The 24,857-nt window shown below is 40.3% G+C and overlaps 1 protein-coding gene across 9 annotated transcripts in view; it reads left to right on the top strand.

The window, feature by feature from the left end:
• The window catches only part of GTDC1 (glycosyltransferase like domain containing 1), a 340,919-nt gene that overhangs the window by 19,066 nt on the left and 296,996 nt on the right, over positions 1-24,857 (top strand). For 8 of the 9 annotated variants that reach the window (XR_009558256.1, XR_009558255.1, XR_009558254.1 and 5 more), the window contains exon 1: positions 18,542-23,848. The exons of the other annotated variant lie outside the window; for it this stretch is intronic. The gene's annotated coding sequence lies outside the window, so the exon portion shown is untranslated. Of the gene's footprint in view, positions 1-18,541; positions 23,849-24,857 lie in introns of those variants that run through there. 9 annotated transcript variants of the gene reach the window in all.

Here is a 24,857-nt window from a genome sequence, read left to right as displayed (position 1 = left end):
ATGACGTATTAGTAACTACTAGATGAAAGTTAAATAGTTTGCTGCCCCCCTGCTCCATAGTTTACCCTACTTAAATAGTTCAATATCTGTTGATTTAGAATCTTGTACAAATGAGCTTTTTGGAAATTTGAAAATGCTTCCTTTGTGCAAGCAGAATCCAACATAATGCTTTAAAGTGTCTAAGGTAAGGAGTTTCTGAATCATCTCGAAACATGTGGTTGCAACTTCTACAAGTACTTTCAAGATTGAAACTAGAACACAGGTTAGTGTTTCCATTTTCGTACCTGCAGTTTGCATCATCTCTAGAAAGAAAGCATTTACAGTCTATTTGTAAGGCGTATATTGAAAGCACATGCCTCAAATGTCATGCCACATGTCAGTTTAATTGAGGTATGGGAGAATCTTGACTTAACTTTTTTCTCCCCCACCTCTTAAGAGGTGCAACATTGGGTTTCCCCATTTCAAAGTAAAACAGCTGTAGAGCACATGCGGGTGCTTTTCTCTAGATGTTTGGGTGGGAGGGTTCTTGACATTTCAAATTAGTATTTCATTTCAGCAGTGTCTGCAGGAAATTTCTGTAAACGTTAATAGAGCAGATGTGGGTCATCAAAAATCTATCTTTCTGAATAAAAAATCTGACTAGTTCTGAATATCCTTTCATCACTGAACAAATTTTGAATGTGTTAAAGCAAAATGAAGTGCTGTCGGTTTTACTGCTGTAACCGGGGGTTCCATTGACATATAGGAGTGCTATGCATGCTCTATGTTTTAAGTTGTCCAGTTCATGGAGTTTCATTAGAATTGATGCCCCATTTAAGTAAACACCATGCAGGACCACACAGTGTTAGCAGGTGACTTGTGTGACAATATGAAATATTGAAAATTAACTCATAGAATCATAGAGTTGGAAGAGACCACAAGGGCCATCCAGTCCAACCCCCTGCCGAGCAGGAAACACCATCAAAGCATTCTTGACATATGCCTGTCAAGCCTCTGCTTAAAGACCTCCAAAGAAGGAGACTCCACCACACTCATTGGTAGCAAATTCCACTGTCGAACAGCTCTTACTGTCAGGAAGTTCTTCCTAATGTTTAGGTGGAATCTTCTTTCTTGTAGTTTGAATCCACTGCTCCGTGTCTGCCCCTTTGGAGCAGCAGAAAACAACCATTCTCCCCCCTCTATATATTTGAACATGGCTATCATATCACCCCTTAACCTTCTCTTCTCCAGGCTAAACATACCCAGCTCCCTAAGCCGTTCCTCATAAGGCATCGTTTCCAGGCCTTTGACCGTTTTGGTTGCCCTCTTCTGGACACGTTCCAGCTTGTCAGTATCCTTTTTGAACTGTGGTGCCCAGAACTGGACACAGTACTCGAGGTGAGGTCTGACCAGAGCAGAATACAGTGGTGCTATTACTTCCCTTGATCTAGATGCTATACTCCTATTGATGCAGTCCAGAATTGCATTGACTTTTTTAGCTGCTGCATCACACTGCTGACTCATATCAAGTTTGTGGTCTACCAAGACTCCTAGATCCTTTTCACATGTACTGCTCTCAAGCCAGGTGTCACCCATCCTGTATTTGTGCCTTTCATTTTTTTTTGCCCAAGTGTAGTACTTTACATTTCTCCTTGTTAAAATTCATCTTGTTTGCTTTGGCCCAGTTGTCTAATCTGTTAAGGTCATTTTGAAGTGTGATCCTGTCCTCTGGGGTATTAGCCACCTCTCCCAATTTGGTGTCATCTGCAAACATGCTCAGGATGCCCTCAAGCCCATCATCCAAGTCATTGATAAAGATGTTGAATAAGATTGGGCCCAAGACAGAACCCTGTGGCACCCCACTAGTCACTACTCTCCAGGATGAGGAGGAGCCATTGATGAGCACCTTCTGGGTTCGGTCAGTAAGCCAGCTAAATATCCACTGAATGGTAGCATTGTCTAGCCCGCATTTTACCAGCTTCTTTACAAGAATATCATGGGGCACCTTGTCAAAGGCCTTGCTGGAATCAAGATAGGCTACATCCACAGCGTTCCCTTCATCTACCAGGCTTGTAATTGTCAAAAAATGAGATCAGATTAGTCTGACAATGGTGTACAGCTGTCTAAAATTGACCTGATAGAGATATTGGGTTAAAGAAAAAGTAATGGGTGGCATCCAATGTTCCCACTCCAAATGCCAGTTCCAGCAGTGCCTTCAACAAACTCCATTGTGCTTTTACTTTTGTGAATAAAAGCTTATTGCAATTCGCATCTCGAGTCCTTTTCCTGACCTGTGGATGAAGCTGCATTCCTGACAGCCCCTTAACATTGTAGAGCAGAAGTATTGATTGGCACCCAATGTTCATACAGAAAGATCCCCCCCCAATCATCTATTTCTTAGATTTATATACCATTTTGTACTCTAAGGAGGTCAAGGTTCTACCCCCCCCCGTATATCTTCACAACAAACCTCTGAGGGGAGGTTGGGTTGAGTGTAGTTGTCCCAAAATCACCCAGTGAGCTTCAGGGTTGAGGGGAATTTGAACCCCCTTGTATTTATGACAGAGTTCAGAGAGAAAGAACTTTTTTCTTCCTGCCATTATGTTTGAGGAATGTGATAAAAGTCAGGGAAGTGTAATGAATGCTAATGGTAGATTAAAAATCAGCAAAACCTAGCAAGAAATTATTTTCATATATATAAAAGTATTTTGTAAGTATAAAGCAAGTGAATTGCCGTGTGTGTGTGTGTGAGAGAGAGAGAGACAGAGAGACTGAGGCTCTAAATAATGTTATTTGGAAAGTGCTAGCTCTTGCAACTGGTGTATATACCTTCCTTGACAAACTATTATCGTTAAACCTGTAGTTCTGACCAGCTTGTTCTTTGGTATTTAATACTAGCTGGTTTCCTTGTAAAAATCAAAACCCACAAATGCTTGATGAAGGGAGACTCACTGCTAGGATTCTAATAATACATTTTAAACAGGATTTTTTAAAAGTTCTAGTTATAGACCTGCACAAGGGATGTGGTTAGAATCCTGCACCTACTTAAGTGTGCATAGGTTTCAATCTTCATTGAGCTTTCATCAAGGTTTCAAGTACATATAAATAAACTTGGGGTAGCAGCTGCTGTGTTGAATTTCTATAATACACTGTAGATAAAGTATGGCTTGTGGCATTTTGATAATTTTAGAATGGATTGCCATGATGAAACAGAGCATGTAAATATCAACAACTGTATGGTTCTAATCTTGTTGAGAAATACATGTTGCATCTCATGCAGACTTAACTGCAGTGGAAGTCTTATCATTTTGTGTAATTATTCAGCAATCAGTTTCTGTATAACTTTGTATTTCCATACTGTTAATGAAAAAAATGTTTCTGTAAATATTTTTACAGAACACTGGGTGCCAAAGAAAAATGTTTTAATAGAAGTAATCATAAAGTAAATTGAATTTCTACCGTGGGATTGCATATTTGTTTCCTGGTATAGTTCTTAACAGGGACGCGGGTGGCGCTGTGGGTTAAACCACAGAGCCCTAGGGCTTGCTGATCAGAAGGTCAGCGGTTCGAATCCCTGCGACGGGGTGAGCTCCCGTTGCTCGGTCCCAGCTCCTGCCAGCCTAGCGGTTCGAAAGCACCTCAAAGTGCAAGTAGATAGGTACCGCTACAGAGGGAAGGTAAATGGCATTTCCGTGTGCTGCTCTGGTTTGCCAGAAGCGGCTTTGTCATGCTGGCCACCTGACCTGGAAGCTGTACGCCGGCTCCCTCGGCCAATAATGCAAGATGAACGCCGCAACCCCAGAGTCTGTCACGACTGGTCAGGTGTCCCTTTACCTTTATACTGTAGTTCTTAACTGTGTTGCAAAACGAAGTAAAGAATTAGTAACTTTTTTCATCATAATCAAGAAGAGCAATTTTCTGTCCTAGTCATAAAGTTTCAAATTGACAGCCTGAGAGAATATGAAATTTACCTCTATCGTCAAAGATGACAAAAACTGAGAACTCGTCATGTAGAATAGTTTTACTATATTTACCTTTATAGACAGGAAATATACACACTTCATTTATTTTCTCAGGTAGTGCGCAGGCCAGAGGCCACTTTGAACACTGGGGTAAAGCTGCTAGCATGTTTAAGGAAGTACTTGCTGTACTTCTGCATATTGTCCGAACTATAGTACAGTGCAGTACAGTGGTACCCTGGGTTACAGACGCTTCAGGTTACAGACTCGGCTAACCCAGAAATAGTACCTCGGGTTAAGAACTTTGCTTCAGGATGAGAACAGAAATCGATGTGTTAGGAAAAATCCGCACTAAAAATCCTGATGAATTTTCATGCATTCCCTCCACCCCCGAATTTTATTTGCAAATTGCTGCAAAGTGTAGATAACTAAATGTAAGCTTAGGGAAAATGAGAAACCGGAAAAAGCAAAAATGGCAGATCCTTCTGTCCTTCGTTTCAGTGTTGGTGCTCCTGGTGCAGTCATTTATATATTTAAAACACTTTAATCCTATACCAGTTGTTTCACAATATAAATATAACAGTAAAACAACACAGGGTGGGGAGAATCCTTTCTTTGCACAGTCAAGGAGGCAAGGAAGGGGGTGCACAAGTCTAGGATCTACTTCCAGTATCAAATCACATATAGGACTGAAGGAGTTGCCTTATACCAGGTCACACTATTTGAACCTGGGACCTTCTGCAGCTAGAGCATGGCCTCTGTGACCAGGTTATGGACTATGAGTGTGGGAGAGTGACCGAGACCTGTAGTTTTTATATTACTTCAAACAGTGTTCTTCACCACAGGAAAATCACCGCTTTTTCCCTTTTCGATTTGAGTAATACATCAACAGGTAATGGGTAAATGTTGACGCACAAGTGTGGGAACTAGAGGTAGAACTCTAGTTCTTTAATTTTCTTTAATTAGAATTAGTGTTTTTAGTGGGATTGCAGTAGTTTTGTACATAGGCTCGTTTTATGGCATCATATTTTCTCTCTCCAGCACACAAACACCATGTGTACAGTTTTAATGTCCACTGCACCTGGAAAGTAGGCTTTATAACTTCGCGGAAAGTCCCCCCAGCCTTTAATCAGCAGTTTTCCATATCTAAATCTGAAATACAGAGGCTGAAATCATTAGTCATTCAGTGAAGAAATGAATAATAGAAACTGCAAGAATAATGTGGAAGAAGTTTCATCTGATTGAGAAAGTAGGTGATGCCCAAATTTGTGTTGCTTCACTCTTTGTGAAGAAGCAGTTTCAATATCAGAATGAGGCCAGCCTTGCTGTGTCAAGATATAAGATATGTGTACAAAACAAAAAATTGGAGTATTTGATACCAAACTATGCAATCCTGTGCATAACCACCTACAACTAAGGCCCATTCAATACTGCTGGATGTCCAGTACATATGCCTAGGGTTGTGTACTAGTAACTTTCAGCTCTTGTTTTAATTGGAATAAGCAATTGGATGTTAGAAATCAAAGACTGGAACCCATTTGTTTATGTGTGTTCCTTTAAATTTGTGGAACTTGGATTCCTTTAATTGGCTCAAGGGATTTATACTGGGGGAAAGGCAAATAAAGAAAGTATAGCTAGTATTCTGGTGACTGAGAGGTGGTGAAGCTTGACTTCTGAAAAACTGAGAAGCCAGGTCTGCCCCTCTCTTGTTCATCATTGGGGTGATGAACATCTTTCTGCTTGCGGCTGAAGTTACTCTTGTTTCCCAACCTCCCCTTCACTCTCTCCAGGCCTTAATTGCACTTTTATTCATTCATTTAGAAAGGTGAAAAATTCCCCCTGTTAAGGTTTCCTCCATGTCCTGTGAGTTAAGAGTTAAAATTTGAAAGAAAAATGCCCTCTTAAAGGCTCATAAGATGTGCTTGTTAAGTCCTTGGAATAAAATACATCTTCCAGTATAATGGATAGTCAGATTATGAGAAGCCCACAGCAGGATATGGACAAAAAATAACCCTCCACTGCTTGTCACCCTGCAACTGATACTCAGAGGAATATTCCTTCTCAACCTGAAGGTTCTGTTTAGCTGATTTGCCTAATGCCTTTAGGCAGACCCCCATCCCAACAACCCAAACTAAGGAAATGTGTTTTTTGGGATTACTGAAAAAATTTGCGAAAATGTGGGTGGATTAGGTTCAGTGGTGATCTAGTTGACAAAGCAAGCACATCGATGCCCTGTTGAGCTTGCGTATAAGATCCTTGCAGACGGGAGATTTGAATTAATTGTGATCAATAGCCTAGAGTCCACTTAGATTCTCACTACTCTCATTGGTGCATTTTCCTGAGTCATAACAAAAGTTCTGTAATTGTCAGTGAGGGAAGATAACAGTGATTTGCTGTCCAAATCACAAGCTGTGTCATAACACTATAATAACACTATTTGCAGGTACAGTTTCAAAATGCTGTGGCATTTTTCTCACTTACGCCTTGAACTCGAGCTATTCCCCCCTCGTTTTAAAATATGACACCGTCTGCTCATTTCCCTTTTGAGCACCACGTCCCACCTTCGAACTCTGCAAATTAAGGATGCAGTCAAAAGTTCCATTCTATTTGGAATTTCATGAAGAAGAATTATAAATGCTGATCCTCAGTTGTATTAACAGCAGAACCCCTTTTAACCACGAAGTATCTAGGAATTGACTTATTACCAAAATAAAAACCATTGCACACCCCAGCTGCTTCTTCCCTTCTTAATTTCCAGCAATTAATTTATTGCCAAAATAAAAGCACTCCACACCCCAGCTTTTTCTCCCCAATTAATTTATTAGCCAAATAAAATCAGTGAACACCTCAGCTATTTCTCCCCTCTCAAAATCCAGCAATTCATTTATTAACAGGAAATCATTGCAACCCCCAGCCCTTTCTTCCCCTTCCCCTTCTTCGTTTCCAGTCCAGTAATTAATTTCCTATAACAAGTTTTATTTATAATTTCTATTGCTTTTTTTTTATTAGCGTGCTACATTTCTGACCCTATCAATGCTGGAGAGCCAAGCTGGAATAGTGGCTAGAGAGTTGGGCTTGGATGTGTTAAATTCAGGCGCAAATCCGAGCTTGGCTAGGGAGACTACTTGGATGGCCTTGGGCAAGCCATCTCTCAACGTGCAGCTTTGGCTGCCTCCACAACTTCACAGGCCTGTAGGCTGCTTCAATGAAACACTGAGCACCTTGGCAGATGGATGGAATACAAATACCATGAACCATAGCCACACTGTGAGGTGCTTTGGTGGTATGCAGGTCACTCAGTGGATGTCCAAGCAAAGGAGGATAGATTGTGCTGTATCAAGTTTTCAGTAATGAAAGCTTCTAGGGCTGGAAGCGAGGAACTGTTACGTGGTGTGTATTAAGACCAAGTGAAAGATGGCTACCATTTGTAAGTTGGTTCCTATCGTTCTTATTTGTGTGTTTGTTTGTTTGTTTATTTTTTAAAACCATCCTCCTGATAGTTGTTAACTCAATTTTAAGAACTTTCCAGTGGAAAGAAGTTGCTAGGGAGAAAAGTTAACTGTTAGCTAGCTTTTCCTATGCTATCTCTTATCTAGAAAGAGTTTTACATGTGCCTCCCAGCTAAGAGTGCAAAAACAGGTGGCTTCTGACCTAAGCTCTGAAACCACCCTCACAGTTTTACATGGTTCCAACCTGGCAAAGGTGTACAATCCAAAGGATAAAGAAACTTTTAAAAAAGAAAAATAAGGTGAAACGAGTAAAAAAAAAAAGCAAGCTCAAAATTGCAGAGATGGCCTGCCAAGCTCAAAAAGATTTTTTTTGCTGTTTTGCTGAACTCCACTGGGAAGTATGTAAGTTGCTCGTCGAAGGGCCACAGCCTACTCAGTTCATAAATCATTTGTCTTCAGTGTCATGCTTTCAGTTTTGTATCACTTTCCAAACAGCTTCCACATCCTACCAAAGAGATAACAGTATTGCATTAATTCCTCAGAGTGTGTGTAGATAAGCATGCACACATGTGCTTTCCTTTTGCAATTCTGTGCACTTGGAATTTTATGCAGATTGTGGAAGGAGGCGTAGAATTCCCCCCCCCCCCAAATCTCTTACTTGTGTCTTGTGTTCATGAAAATCTGTTTTAAAACAGTACTTGCCAGGTATGTAAACGGCTCCTTTGTTCATGCAGTGGAGCACCTGTCTTCTTTCTACATGGTCACATGTCTATTCCTTATGTCTTCCATTTTCCTGCATAAAGGTTGCTCTGGTACTCCTTTCCCCATGATCACACACACTAAGGTAATAAAAATGAAATACAGGGTTTGGAATGAAATATCAATGCAAAAGAAGCCAGTTTTATTGACATACATAACTTGTGTTTTGTAGGCCGAAATCTTACATTTTAAAAATTAGTTTAAACATGCCTTAGTGTAGATTTGTTCTAATTACCTGGATTTTAGCATAGTAGAATTTACTTAGTTCGCAATGTTTTATGGAGAACAGTTGACTTGCAAATTGCTTTGATACCAGTGGCAGCCGGTGAGCAGTGCGGCTTCACAGCTATGTGAAGGCAGAACTGAGGGGGATCAGAGAGGCAAAATCAAGATTGTCTTGGAACATGGGTACAGAACTGGGTTTGGCTAGAGGGCCAGTTAGTTATTTCCACTACCTCTTGTGCATAAAGTTTGGCAGATGGGCGGGATCACCCACCTGCCCGTCATCCAGTGTCACAATGTTTGTTTGTTTGCTTGCTCTGCATACATCCTGAGAGTGCTTTGAAAAGTACTGTGCAAGACCCTCTTGAGAAGCCACAGCAAAACCTGACAATTGGTTGATTCTCGGGTATTGAGAAACCAGTTTCAAATTTTGCAAGGGGCTCTCTGCAATACCCAACAATCAGCTGCTAGCTCTCTTTGCATAGAGGGTTGCCAGAACAGTTGATCAGCAAATCCACTTTTTTTTTAAATAAAAGAAAACTTTATTTCAATTCTATAAACAATACAAGATAAACAAATCAAAACAAATCAAATAAGCAATAAACAAATTAACGAAAAAGCAATAAACAAATTAACAAGATAACAAATTAACAAATAATAAAGAAATTAACATAATTTGACATAACTTAACGTAACTTAATCCAAACCATAACTCAAACCATAATTTCAAATTTCAAATAAGACTTAAATAAACTAATAAACTATTCAAGTTATACAACTTATGATAAAAGAACAAAAATAAAGCTAAGATATTTACATACAATACATAAAATATGCAAAAAAGAAAAGAAAAAAAGATCAGCAAATCCACTTTTGACCGAGCCAGATTTTTACCTGCTGCACACCTGATGATGCTAGGTGTAGCGCAGGTGAGTGGTCTTGTGGGCCAAATGGGGTAGCTTGGTGGGCTGGAGGTTCCCTGCCTCTTCCTTAGAATGAAGGGAATCTGGTTGACTTAGAATGAAGGGACTCCTCTGCCTTTGGTGACATATGGTTTTATTGACATATATATACAGATTATACATGAGATGGACAGGCTCACAGCATCAGCACGCCAACAGATACTGCTACCCCCTTAGATTTCTAGAGAGCTTTTCAGGGTCTTAGGGCCCAGCAAAATCAGGCCTGTTTGTGTTCCCAGCTAGGCTTAGGTCCAGTTTTGTGTTATACAGTGGTACCTCTGGTTAAGAACTTAATTCATTCTGGAGGTCTGCTCTTAACCTGAAACTGTTCTTAACCTGAGGTACCACTTTAGCTAATGGGGCCGCCGCTCAATTTCTGTTCTCATCCTGAAGCAAAGTTCTTAACCCGATGTACTATTTCTGGGTTAGCGGAGTCTGTAACCTGAAGCGTCTGTAACCTGAGGTACCACTGTACACATTGGAAGGACTTCACTGTTGCACTGACTGAGGTGATTGTTCCATCAGGACAAGCATTTCAGTTTCCAGATGGAACGATCAATTTCTCCTACTCCTATATGCTGTTCCTGGGGTTCTCCCCCCCCATACAGTCATATCTCGGTTTAAGTACGCTTCAGGTTGAGTACTCCACGGACCCGTCTGGAATGGATTAATCCACTTTCTATTACTTTCAATGGGACAGTTTGCTTCAGGTTAAGTACGCTTCAGTTTAAGTACAGACTTCCGGAACCAATTGTGTACTTAAACCGAGGTACCACTGTACAAATTTCAGAGAGTATGGAAAGGAGGAGAGGGGGGAAAGCCCCATTGTGCAAGTGGGACAATTAGCTGAATGCCGCCCATTTCAGTGAGTGAATCGGTATAAGCAAAACAGCTACTTCTCTCAGTGGCCCAACCACCCGCTTGCCTGGCTATCAGAACATGCTCTGCTTTGCAATCTGTAAGGCAGGGGAAGCTTAGCCCACCCAGCCCACATCTGATGCCATACATGACATCAGGTATGTGATGGGCAAGGGTGGGGCTTGGAAGAAACCACCAGGAGCCTAAAGCTACCCTGTGCGCTCCCAGCTCCCCATCAGCTGATGGGCCTTCAAACCCTCCTCCTTGACGTTTATCCTTAAAACCATAGAGATGTATGTTTTCAATGGAAGTGCACATTTTGATATGGAGCAGAATTCAGCCTTCAGGGTTACTGAAATTTTGCAAAATAAAATGGTTATATCCACTATAGGCATATGATAACTGCAAGGGCAATATTCTGTTAAGTAAAATATAAAGTTGCAGTTCTTTGCTACAGTGTTATGATTTTTAATGTTATGCTTTATTTCTGTTTGCAAAATACTAATGTTTTTGTTACAACACACACACACACACACACTACGTAGGATGAACACTACAATTTAATTCAACTTGTAGAAGTAATTTTGTTCACTATTCACTTGCAAAGCGTACACTGTATTCTCAACTGCTGCTTCTGTTTAGGAAACATCTTTTCAGAAGTTATAGTGCATTTCTCTTGGAATATAAAGTAGTTTCAGTATACTTAGATTGCTTTGGAGTAGATCAGCAAGTCGTTACAGCGAAAGCTTTCAAGAGGCAATACATTAGGAAAAAAGCAGCAGTAGAGATACCTGTAGAGAGCACCAGGCGTGCCCTAAAGCAATAGACAATAATTAGTTGCCTGATTCCCATGCAAACTCTCCCAAGTGTTGATGTTTATGAAATTCAGAGATCAGTGGAATATCGTCCTCAAACTCTGCCTGCTGAAGTTGTTTATGCCCATTCAATTTTTAATATACCTATAAGATGCTTTGATGAGGGCACTTAGCCCAGAGAGACTTGCATGCTTTATCACACCTCTAAGTGATTCCCACCCCCCCACCCCAATAAAAAAAAGTAAGAGGAGTTGATCAGAGCATTCAAAGTTCTGACTTGCACTTCAGAATTAATAACAACATATTAACAAAGTGTTTCCTAGGGTTTCATCTTCCAGTTTCGGTGATTGAGTATGATCTTTGCAGCTTCCAGTGTGGCTGGAGTATGAAGTTCCTGCTGTCAACAATATCTGCAGTGGTAATGGCTACCCACTGTTTGCGGATATCTGATTTGTTAATTATTAGGTTCCTGCTTCAGCTGAAGTAAGAAATCCTGGAGTCTTCCATGTGTCTTGACATCATATAGCAGGATACTATAATTTGTGTAATTTGTTCACTGTGGTTTGGTAAGGATACATTACTTGAAAATAGTCCTTGGATTTTTTTTAAAAAAAAGAGGCTATTTTTCTGTCTGTTCTGCAAACACGTTTATATTCTGGTTGTCCCTGTTTACATTCTCCTGTGGAGACTGTGGAACCAACTTTTCCTCAGTGTTGCAATATACAAAGACTCCTGGTATAGATGGCACTGGCAGGGACTGCTAATCAGAGTAGCAACCTGATTGCTGGTTTGTAGAGATGGCCACCATCTTGGATGGCTTTAAAAGAGGATTGGGCAACTTTGTAAAGCTATCAGTGGCTTCCAGCCATGATGGCTGCGTACAGCACTACAGTATTGAAGGGTTTCTCTGAATGCTGGTCGCTTGGAAACACAATTGGATACCGGACTCTTGAGCTCATGACCTGCTTGCAGATTTTCCATAGGCATCTGGTTGACCACGGTGAGAATGGGTTGCTGAACTAGCTGGACCTTTGGCCTGATCTAACAATGCTCTGTTTTTTTGGGAAGAGAGAAAAACCAACCACTGCTCCGTTGTGTATAAAATTGTAGGAGAGTTTCGCTTGGAGAATAAAGCCTCTGTGTTCTCTTTGCCCATTCCACATGTTCCAAAAGATTATTTAACCCCCATGGGCGGGGGAGAGACAATGTAGCCCTCCAGATGTTGGGACTTCCAGTTCCCAGCATGGTCTGTGGTCTGGGAAGGGAGTTGTAGTCCAACATCATCTGGAGAATCATAGGTTTCTCACGTGATGCAGCAGGGAGGGGAATTGGCTTTGGAGGAGGTCCATTTCCCAAAGTGCAATTCCTGTCTTCCTGCCTCCCTTCCAAAAATCATGACCCTCTAAAAATGCAACAGTGGGTTCTCTTGAATTAATGTCACTTTTACAGAACTGAGTTAGTGACTAGGTCTCGAAAAGCATCTAGGATACTAGCAATCCATTATGGAAAATGTTGCACCATTGTCAATTTTTTCTACATGTAGGCACTGATATTGCTCTTTTCCACAAGCGTGGAAGACACTGCACCAGGAAGCAGCTCTTCTCTATGGAGAATGGGATGCTGACTTGTGCAGAGATGCTCAGTCATATGACACACTCCACACATGACACACTGCAACATAAAGACTTGCCCACCTCACATCCATAATAATGATGGACATTTCTCATCTTCATTAAGGTACCGGTACCTTAGTTATCTTATTCTTTTGAAAAGTAACATTAGTTGGGGCATTAGATAGCCAGCAGATCTACTATGCAAAAGCTTAGGAGTTATTTATTTATTTATTTATTGAATTTGTAGAAGACCCCATAAAATAAATATATATATATTTATTGGAATGTTGCATCTTGCTCTGCGTCATACAATAAGGGTTTAGTGTCATCAAAAAGCTGTGGCTCCCTCCACCCCCCCCCAAGTGTGCACGTGTTATTTTTGGTTTATTTTCTGTACCTATTGTGAACAGGCATAATCCGTGAAGAATTTTTTTAAAACAGATTTTGATAGTGGCATTGAACTAAGTAGCAAATGTTAACAACTGATGAATGATTTACATTTGTTCCAGCTGTGAACATGTCAGCTGTCCTTTGCTTTCTAATAATAGGTGTTTCTTGATTGTTTTTGTTTGATTTCCAAGTACACGTCATTTGTTAGCATTAAGCCCTCAACCGACATATCCTGTGTAAAACTGGTATGCTAAAGCATAAACTTGACAGTTACCTATTTACATAGAGAAATATTTTTTATTGGAGTTAGAGAAGCTGTACAAAAGCCTTTAGGGTTTTTAATTTCGTTTAATTAATACATTATTTTCCTTAAAAAAATCATTTCTCCCTCGCTGGAAAAAAACTTGTTGCCTGGTGATATGAAAGACTGATTGGTGTGTGTGCGTGTGTGTGTGCGACACACACACACACACACACCAATCTATCTTAATATTTTATTGCAGCAGTATAATGTGTTATAGAGGTGGACAAGGCTGCAGATTGAAATGTGGACCATCCAGATTGTTCCTTTCCCTAGACCATATGGTCTAGTTCTAAAAGCCTTTTGTACACTGTCTGTTCAGTTAATTGTAAACTCAGTCTTTAACATACCTAATAAAATATAAGTGGACAGATAGGCAAACTCTAGATATTCTTGGAGCACCCCAGGAATGTTAGCCATGGCAGTGTAAGAAATTTCCAGTCTCCTCATATTTGGTGAAGATTTATTGCCAGTGAACATCTTTGAATGTTGTTTTCTTCCTATACATGAATACAAACTTTCATGTTGTTTTTGATCACATACATTAGAAGCTCACATTTCTATGGGCAAGAGAGCCATCGTCTCAATGAAAAATGTGTAAGAAAGAGAGAGGCTTTAATATACTACAGAACATTTCAGCGCAGTGTTATTCCTCCAGCAGACAGCCCTCTGCCAGTGGGTGATGTATGGTAACAAGTAAGATTTATGACAGATGGATAGTAGGATTGCTAATACACCTACACAACTTCTAGCTTCTAGTGTTCTCTGTGCCTGATAGGTTTTGTCTTCACATCCTGTTCTTTTGTTGCCCTTTGCATGGTCTTAAGACTACGAGACTGAGCATCTTAATTTGCTTTGTTGCAGATGGCTTATTCTGCTCTTGAAATACTACCTGCTTGGAAATAACCTGTATTCACCATTGGCTAATTTATTAGTTCTGTAGCTTCTTAACTGCCAAGAACCCAAGGTTAGGAAAGGCTGCTGTACCATGGAGATGGCGAATGAATTTACAAAGTTGAGTACTACTGAGCACAGGGGGGAAGAAAGCAATTAAGCCACTCTAAAGCATGGTTTGCTGGTTTTGAAGCTGAAACCATGGTGTGGGTATGGTTAATACAAACTTCTGAGGTGAATTCTTCTTATAGGTCCCAATTTATGATTAATCGGGGCACAGAGAATTCCCTTTCTTGACAAACATTATTTCAACTTTTTTATTTATATAAGGGATTACCAAAAAGGCGCCCAAGGGCACCAGTGTGAGTGTCAGTACCTCCTATGGCAACTGCAAAAAGTCTCAGTAAATATCCTCTCAAAAATCCACAATGCTCAGTTTCTGTTTTTAGTGCTCAGCCTCTCCTACATAGAAGCTGCCTTAATGGTTTATGCCTGAATAGATTCCCATCTATTCTGAAAAGAGAAGCGGTGCACAGGGCTTCTCTCTGTGAGGGAGCACAGTAGTGAAAGATGTCGGTGCTTTTCCTCCCATTGATTGCAGGGAGAGCCTTTCTGCACCGTTCTGTGCTCTTTTAGATGTGGCATCCATTTTGTGCTATGCTCTCAATACAGCCATTTTGTGACTGCTGCCCACGGCACTCCCCGATGTGCCCTCTGGTTGAAAAAGGTTGGCGACCTGTGATTTGTATAGCATTGTCAGCATTCATGGAGCTTTGCTTAAGTATAAGAGGGCATTTCTGAGGGAAGGAATCTTGCTTCTCTGTTACGTTATGCCCCCTTGAAAAAGGGGAGAAGTGAGGAAATCATAAGGGGTCTGGGACCTTTGGATTGTATCAGAATTTGCAGCCTAGAATTGGTTTGGTTTTGCCCACTCTTTCCTAATGGACATTTATTTATTTATTTAATTAGATTTAGATAGTGCCATTCACCAAAAGATCTCAGGACAGTTCAGAAGATAAAAATCTGAGATAAAAGCACAAATAAATAGTTAAACAAGAACTAACAAAGCAATACCTCTCCCCCCCAACACATTTTGGATAGCATTGTTCTTCCCGGACACTGAGGTCCAATGCCGAGGGCCTTCTGGCGGTTCCCTCACTACGAGAAGCCAAGTTACAGGGAACCAGGCAGAGGGCCTTCTCGGTAGTGGCACCCGCCCTGTGGAACGCCCACCCACCAGATGTCAAAGAGAAAAACAACTACCAGACTTTTAGAAGACATCTCAAGGCAGCCCTCTTTAGAGAAGCTTTTAATGTTTAATAGATTGTTGCATTTTAATGTTCTGTTGGAAGCCACCCAGAGTGGCTGGGGAAACTCAGCCAGATGGGCGGGGTATAAATAATAAATTATTATTATTATTACTATTATTATTATTTAAAAGGCCATAGAATATGAATCAGCCTAAGACCTGGTTGCAGAGGAACGTTTTTGCCTGGCGCCTAAAGATATATAAGGAAGGTACCAGACAAACCTCCCTGTGGAGAGCATTTCACAAACGGAGAGCCACCGCAGAAAAGGTCCTTTCTTGTGTTGCCACCCTCTAGACCTCATGTGGAGGAGGCAAACGAAGGGCTTCAGATGGTGAACATAGAGTCTAGGTCAGTTTATATGGGGAGAGGCAGTCCTTGGGGTATTGTGCATGTAGCTGTCCTTGAGGTATTGCATGTGTAGTGATGACAAACTGTTCATGCATACCTCTCTTCTCTGGATCAAACAAAAATGCATTTTATTCCACTACTTTTGTTCCTGAAATGTCACTTTCAGAAGTTGTATAAAAATCTGAATACCAGATGCTGAGCATGCGAAATTGCAGTAATTTTTAAGCCATGCGCAAAACTTTACTGGTTTATAGCAACACCATTGATAAAACACCATTGAGAATGATTGGCTAGGTGAAAATACTCCTATGTGGAGTAAAGTTGCAACGTTCTCCCCACTTTCCTATTATTTTAACCTAGGTGAAAAAACATTTAATTGCTACTGTGGATACAGGTAGGTAGCCGTGTTGGTCTGGATCGAAGTAAAATAAAAAAATTCCTTCAGTAGCACCTTAAAGACCAACTAAGTTTTTATTTTGGTATGAGCTTTCGTGTGCATGCACACTTCTTCAGATACTACTGTGGATATTAGATATTGAAAAACATACGACAGCTGCAGCCTGTTTTTCATGTTATGCAAAGGAACACATTATCCATTTTTCCTCTAAAGTGAGTAACCCAAGTTTCAAAAGAGAAAAAGCACCTGTTAAGCATGAAAAGTGAGAAATGAGAGAAACACAATTTGCCTGCTTCTTTTGAAACTTCTGAGCTCATCAGAGGTGTACAGATTTCTTGTTTTCATGCTCCATGTGTTGGCAGCAAGTGCACTCAGGAATGGACATTTTTCAGCCAGAAAATATTGGAGGTCCACAGTCTTATGACATGTTATGCATGCCAGTAAAATTAGAGGCTTGTCACATGTGCAAGCACACATCTTGATTTTGGTATGATGTCACTCTGAATCACATATGTACGGTATCTGTGGGCAGAAATCCAGACCCTGTTTACTACTGATTCATAGAAACTGAAACTGAAGGAGCTGTGTGTATAACAATTTCAGTGTGCATGTGAGTGAGAAGATTCTCAGCAAGATTTACAACACCATTCTTGAATATACTTGGTTGGATCCAGCCTTAAACATGTTTCGAGTAGTGTCACTGATTTCAGAGGATCAGCTTGTGGTTAGTCTGAAGAGAGCTAAACCTAGGCCAGGCCAGGCCATTGCTTACCTCAATGCAGCACAGCACCAGAACATCAGTGGAAGAGCAAAGCTCTCCTGGAACCTGCACACTTCACACTAAACCATGGTTTAGCATGACATGGAAGTCAGGCCACTGTGACTCTTTTATACCTCAACACAATATTGTCAACACAATATTGTCAATGCAGATCAAACATTCGCCTCTTTTTAAAGCAAAGGGACTTGTGCTTTGGTAGTAGCTCATTATGAGTAACCAGGGAAGTGCACATTGCTTTGGGATAATCACATTTGCTTTGAAACATGGACTGGGTGGGTACAGTGATACCGTAGCCTTCTTGAACTCCTGATTTCAAGTGCCCAAGGATGGTTCCAGGTGATAGTTTTTAAGCAAAGGTTGCAATTTAACTTGTAGTTATTATTACTTCAACAATTCCATTAGGAAGTGTTTCATGATTAAAGATGCACATTTCTCTAATAGTGCACACTGGTTTCCAGTTCAAACGTACTTCTCAGCTAATACCTGTGACTGGCAAGCTCTGGGTAGGTTTCTGTTTTTTTCTAATGCATTGTGAGTATTTGCTCTCCATCAGGTTTTTGATTCCATCTAGCTCAATATTGTCTACTCTTGACTGGTGGTAGCAATCCAGGGTCTCTGGCAGAGCATCTTTCTTATCACTTACTACCTACTTGACCATGTTAGCCACAGATGCAAAGGGACCTCCTGCATTCAAAGCATGTATCCTGCCTCTGTACTACGGCTCATCTGTGTGTCTCAACTAGGTAATTCTAATTAGGAAGTTTTTGTTTATAATTATGTGTTCAGGACAAGTAAGACAAAATGGCGGAAACATTTTTATAAAAATTTCTCTCTCTCTCACTATTGGAGTTTTGTTTTTGTTTTGTTTTTTTAAAACCCAACAAACCCTAAAAGATGGTAGTGGCCAAGTTATTTTTTTCCAGCTGCATGATAAAAAATAGATTCACTTTACTTTGAAGTCCATTGTGGCTGAAGAATTCAATGCATTAAAAGAACTAAACTGAAAGATTGTGAGCTGAAAGGTAGCAAAACAAGAAATTCTCAACAAACATAACAGTGGCAGGAAGTGCCTTGAAAAAGGGAAGACACCCATCAGAAACAGATCAGGAATGAACTTGCTGGTTTCACCCCAAATCTGTGTTAGAATAACAGCAGAATTTGGAGCACTAAGGAAAAGCACTGTACAAATACAAGTTATTGTAAATGCCTATAAATGTGTTGAAATAATAGGGATAAGAATGTATGAAGTTTCTTCAAGGTCTTTTTAATGAAATCCTTTACTCCCAAGAAAATGCTAAATGTGTGGTACCAAAGCTTTGTGGTGGCTATTTTAAAATATAAAGGTTACAGGTAGGTAGCCGTGTTGGTCTGGATCGAAGTAAAATAAAAAAAATTCCTTCAGTAGCACCTTAAAGACCAACTAAGTTTTTATTTTGGTATGAGCTTTCGTGTGCATGCACACTTCTTCAGATACCAGATATGAGCTTTCGTGCATGCACACGAAAGCTCATACCAAAATAAAAACTTAGTTGGTCTTTAAGGTGCTACTGAAGGATTTTTTTTTATTTTACTTCGATCCAGACCAACACGGCTACCTACCTGTAACCAGAACTATGGAAGGCACCACATTGAGCCGCATGAAATGGAAGTCCATCAACCTCACCAAGAAAAGGTATCTGAAGAAGTGTGCATGCACACGAAAGCTCATACCAAAATAAAAACTTAGTTGGTCTTTAAGGTGCTACTGAAGGAATTTTTTTATTTTACTTAAAATATAAAGGGAATTGTACACTGTGTGCTAATTATCACCCAATTAAGAGGAAATAGCAGGTTACGAGATTCTGGAGGAAGATTATTGAAAACGTCTGTGAAATAGTTGAAATTTGGAAGGGTCATTATGGTTTTATGCTAGGCTGGAATACAGCAGATGCTACGTGTTGCTGTTTACACAAGTTATAGAAGGATTCAGAAATACTAGTTGTAGTTAGGTATGCTTTGTGCATCTGGAATTGATAGTTGCTTATGCATATGGAAACTAGTATGGTTGAGTGTGCAATGAGTGTGTATTGATTAGTAATCCAACAGTTTGCATTTTGAATGTGAGGCTGAGGAAGAAGCAGGGTGAAAAATGTGTGTAGCCAAAACTAGTCTAAAATGGCTTTTGAATGTTAAAAATGCAGGGATCATTTATTTTGATGCCTGTAACAGGCTCCTAAACTTAGTTAAATCTCCATTCGGGGGAAAGCTACACCTGCTGAATATCGGCCTCTTGCTGCTCTGAAAAGCACAGGAGCCTGCTGTATAGAACGTGTCCCCTGCATATGTGTGACCTGAGGCATCAATCTTTCTATATCAATGCTTTCCAAATATTTTTGGCCATGGACCAGTTGAAAATTGCTGAGGGTCTTGCGGGACCACTTAATGATATGTGAGTATGCTTGGGATTGTAGTTTTGCTAGGCACAACCCACCATTATGTCCACCTATTGTTAAGTGCCGGCTCCCTGTTGTCAGCTGCCCTGCCCCTGCCCTGCACTCCCCAGTGGGTACCAGTTGGTGTTAGTGAGCTCCTTGTCACCATGACAATATCTGGAGGGGACCGCTGGTGGGCCTACACCAGATCTTAGCGCAGTGCCTTCTTGTTTACAGCAGTCATTCATATGATAAGTGAAAGTATACAAAGAGAATATGACTATTTCTAATGTATGCACTCAAGATTATTGGGACTTGCTAATTAGTTTGAATCTGTAACAAAGGAACATTGACGATGTTAGAGTGAATATTAATAAGAACAGGGCTGATAATATCCTGAAGGTGACTTCATAAATGTATCTTCAGGATGAGTTTAGAATAGTTGAACAATCTTGTTCATGTCTACTCAGAAGTAAGCACCATTGAATTCAATAGGATTTTACTCCCATCTAAATGTGTATAGGATTTGCAACCTGATTATACATTTCAGTGGTAGCTTCTGAAGATGATATTAATCTTTGAGGTGTCCAGAATAATACAAAAAAGATAACATTGAATGAACTTAAAAATTTTTGTTAGAAAATGCCTATAAATCTGTAATTTGGATTTATTATGTTTGTTTCCTCCCTCCCAAAAGCCAGCATTTGGAAAAATGCCATGCCAATGTGATGAAGAGGACTAGGAATTGTAGCTGTTTGGCATTTTCACATTTGGCAGCATGTTAATTATTGTGTTTTTAATTTTGTACACGAAGAAATACATAACACTTGCTTACCTCAAAGGGATAATGTGAAGTTTTATAATGCTTGCAGAATTCCCTGGAGTCCCTGAGTGAAAGCAGACAACCAGACTGTTGTTGTTAATAATAAATAAATAAAAGGAAAAGATAGAATATGACAAGCAATAAAAATATATATTCTCTTCCTCCTCTCCAGATGAAAAAAGTGCATTTAGCAAAAAAATCAGTTCAAAGTTAGGTAGGCATTTGCTTATCAATCACCACATTTTTATATACCGTAATTGAAGAATTGCATGATACACACTAACCGTCCGCTTTTTTTCCACCAAAGATCCCGTGTTACATTTTAAGGCATAACAGTGGATCAATATTTTTATATAGCCTTAACAGTAATAGGAATTCCCTATTGTGTAGCCATAAAAACAATACATTTTTCTGTCTATAAACCTTGCCTGTCTGTTTCCAGCAGTGTCAAAGCGCTAATGCCTAGAGATGATGTGCTGGGGTAGTAAGTCAACAAGTTAAAAGTCCACCAAAGAGATGTCAAGTGCTTGTATGTGAATTATGGGTGCTGCATGAAACAGTAGTTCTATAAAAGGGCAGCCTGCTTCTTCATTTGGGAGAATGGGGTCTGTCCATTCTTGTACCCTGCCCCGTATTGCTTAGATTGCATCCGAAGTCTGTCTTCTTCTTTGAACCAGTAGCGAGTACAGTCAGTGCTTTTGTATATGAAAACAAAGTACTCTATGCAAGTTGGGAAGCATATGAGAGTGACAAAGGTGGCATGCACTGCCTGAGTTGGCCCTGTCTCTGTAAACTGTTAGATGCCCCTACACAGTCTTCAGTTGTTCATTCCCTGGCCTATTCATGCACACAGAGAAGCAGTAGGACCAGCCAGACCTCTAGCATCAAAAGTAGGACATTCGCGTGTTATAAAACCTATATAAAATGAAAACAAAATAAAAACTTAAACAGTTCATATAGGTCAATGGCAGTCAAATGCATTCCACCCACTGAAGGAGGCTATGTTATCTAAAGCACTAGAAGTTAAAGGCCAAAAGCCTGGCTGAAAACAACCATCATTTTTGCTTGGCGCCTAAAAGTAGCCAGTGATTGTGCATGTTGCGCCGCCTTGGGGAGATCACTCCATGGGCAGGGAGCCACCCCTGAAAAGCCCTTTTCTTGTGTTGCCACTATCTGCACCTTCTTTGGAGAAGGGTCACAGAGAAGGGCATCAGATGATGAATACAGAGTCCTATTGGTTCATATGGGGAAAGGTGTTTGCACTTTAGTAACTACAATATTTGACTTACTGAGGTCTTGAGCTGCATAAGGCTTCATGGGTCAAAACCAGCACTTTGAATTGAGCCCGGAAAACCCCTTTCTCTCTCAAAAAAGGGCGTGCTTCATTTATGTGTAGCATGTGTTGTGAGACATCATCATCATCATCGTCGTCAATAAAAATAATAAAAATAAAAATAAGCAGCAGCAACATTTAAAAAATATTTTGTTTGTTTGTATACAATGCAGATTTATTCACTTCGAACTCATATGATGTTGATTTTCAGCCCTAATAACAATCCAGTGTTGCCTCAGCATTGTCTTGGCTTTATTGTTTCTAGCTCAAGATCACCCTGGGGTGGGTAGAAGTTTGTAAATTCCCAGGTAAGTTGCAAGTACTTTTTTTTTTATTAAGCCCACATTTAGTGACAGCTAAATCCCTAAAAGTTGGCCTCATTTCCTGAGCTCCCCATGGCTTGAAAGTGCTGTGAGGCAGCAGTTGGCGAATTTTGATAAATGTTTCAGGCATGCCAGTGGACATTATTAGGTGTCGTCAGGCACCTGGCAAAATATTGTAAGGGCCTGCCGCGTGTCAGTGACGGTTGTAAATAAGCAGAGATGCATGACAGGTTCTACATTTAACGGCCAGAAAGCACACACCTTGGATGTGCTAATGCACAAGACATGGCAGAGTGCTTTAGCACATGGGGATTTGTGCACATCTTGACTGTCAAGCACACTTCCCGAAGTGGATTTTTCAAGTGACTATAAAATGACTTCTCAGGAAGCTCTATTTGTACATTGAGGGATGGTAAACATGATTCCCTCCAGCCAGCATGGTCAGTGGTTGTAGGTCACAATACCTGGAGGGACACCAATTTGGCTAGCCAAGGATGGTGGATTTTGGGGGGAAGGAGTAGCGCTCTGGTCTCTGAGATGGTTCCTTTAAGTAAAGAATGGTGGTGTCACAAAGCCTCGACTCTCCACTCTTAAGAATTGGGCTTCTAGCAAGTTATTAAATGACCATTATTATTTTTTTGCACATGTCTTTTTAGCTTTTGAGTTGGCTCCTTAATGCCATGATTCCACCTAGTTACTGGGCCCTAAAGCAGCATATTTTTACTCATGACCTATGTATATCCTTTTGAGCCTTCATCACGGTGTTTCTATCTGAATAGTGTTGGTGCAGGATAGAAAGGAGAAAAAGGGTCAATCAAGTCATTTATATATTTAATGCATGCACAGAGACACATCTAGATTTATAGTATAAATATAGATTAACAGACTGGATTATACCCTTCCCCCTTTTTGAACTCCTCAAAGGGTTAGATCCAGACTTTTGTTTTCTGCAAATGATGTGGCTCCTTCCATCCATGAAATGTGTTTGATCCAGGACTGGGAAAAGAGTGACTTTTACCAATTTATCTCCTCGCCCTCCCACAACCTGCCTCCTGTACTCCAAAAACCAGCTCTAAGAGTCTCCGAACCCTCCTAGGAGCAGATTTTCATAGACAAGCAGCAACCCCAGAATGAAACTCTGCTCAGGGGATGCTGCTGTTGGTCTTTTACTCATAGAGTAATCTATGAAGAAACCCTTACTTTCAGTTTTCTCAGCATAGGAATCCTCCTTTGGGATTTAAAACCTTACTGCTTTGCTGAAGCATGCTAGTTGTCCAATTATTGTAAAAAATGTTTTACACAGAAGGGTGAGAAGCAAATGCATAAAATACAACACCTGAGTAACAAAAGTCAGTTTTCTGTAAATCCAATATATTTGTGAAACTTCCTGAAGCAGGCCTAGCTTCTCTGCATTTCTTGAAATAACACCTTGTACCCCTTGCACAAGGTGTGTACCCTTGTACAATCTGTGTTTGCTTAATTTTCTCTGAGGAAATATCATTGACACATTGAGGCCCAATACGCTATTTTCTGCTGGTTTGTCATCACTGCAGATAGAGCTTGTGAAGTACATTGTGTATGGAAAATCGAAGGGAGTAAGAAAACGTTAAGTTTATCAGTAGGCCTTGTTATTGAGTATTAAGCTTGTTATAGTAGTCTTCACCCTTTGCATCTGCTTTGTTTTATCTTTAACTTGAATATTTATTTTTTTAAAAAAATGCAAAGGGTTTTATTTAAAAAAACAAAACAAAGTGTCTGTTCTGCCAAATCTTATCTGTGCCTTGATAACTTCCTTAATCTTCCATTGTGTAAAAGGTTTGCATCCACATCTGGGCATTTTCGCACATTTCAGAATTGTTTGCCCTGGAATGAACTTGGATGGACTGTAGGGGCTGATTCTTTTGAAAGCAGAAAACATGGGGTAAGATCCTTGGTATGTGTGTGTTTCTGGTTTAGCACATCACAGAGTTGGTCCTAGGAGTCTCTGCATTGAATTGATCTGAGACCTGTGCTGCTGTGTATGAAAGTAGTGCTAGAGGCTTGGTTGTGAATTATTTTGGCCGTGAACAGCATTATCTACTACTGCTGCTGCCCATTAATACTATTCCTGCAAGGAAGATGGAAGAAGGAGCAACTTCCTTTATATTGAGCTCCAGTAGGGGTGAATTCATAGACGCAACGTTTACCAAGAAGTGTTAGTGATAAGCTTCAATGCCTAAGGGACAAAATCCCTTCTAAAACAAACTTTGGCTTGGAGTTCAGGAACTATTGATCTGCCATACTGATAACTAACCAGAGGCACTTTAGTTCTAGCATCTGCCTTGGTTGGGATTGGTGAGAAGTGTACTAATTCTTCTTAAACTGACCAAGAATGTGCATAGGCACTTGGAGAGCTTTATGAGATGTCAGAAGGTTGGAGGGAGTAGTAAAAACAATGTTACTAAGGCAAAACGATGTTTCCATTCAGTGTATACTGTGCTTCTGTTACTACACTTATTTGCTTTATAGCCAAATAAATGTACTATATTTTTTGAAAAACGACAACTACACTAGCAAAACTTCCCAAGCTGTGACTGTACACATTACCAGCTTAAAATGCAGCTAGGTCATTCTTTTTCTCAGTTTGGATCAAATCTGGTTTGGGGGAAAAACACATCAAAAGTCTATATTTCAGGAACGAATGAATGGATACAAGATAGATTGTGACTACTGCCAGGTGCACACTGCTTGCCAAACCAGTAGTTGGAGCAATCTGGATGTGGAGTGTACAGAGCATCACTCACAGGAGTGTTTTAGGATGTTTTGGAAGTTGCACCTATTAATAGGCAGGCTCCACGTTCTGTGTTAGCTGGTTTCCACACCATCTTCAGATGTAGCGTCATGCATTGGGGTAGACTAGTCCCATATGATCTGTACCCTAGGTGATCTAA

The sequence above is a fragment of the Zootoca vivipara genome, chromosome 1 (genome assembly GCF_963506605.1).
Source record: "Zootoca vivipara chromosome 1, rZooViv1.1, whole genome shotgun sequence".
NCBI lineage: Eukaryota > Metazoa > Chordata > Lepidosauria > Squamata > Lacertidae > Zootoca > Zootoca vivipara.
Note: the sequence above shows the minus strand (reverse complement) of the source record. Positions and strands in the feature narration are given on the sequence as shown.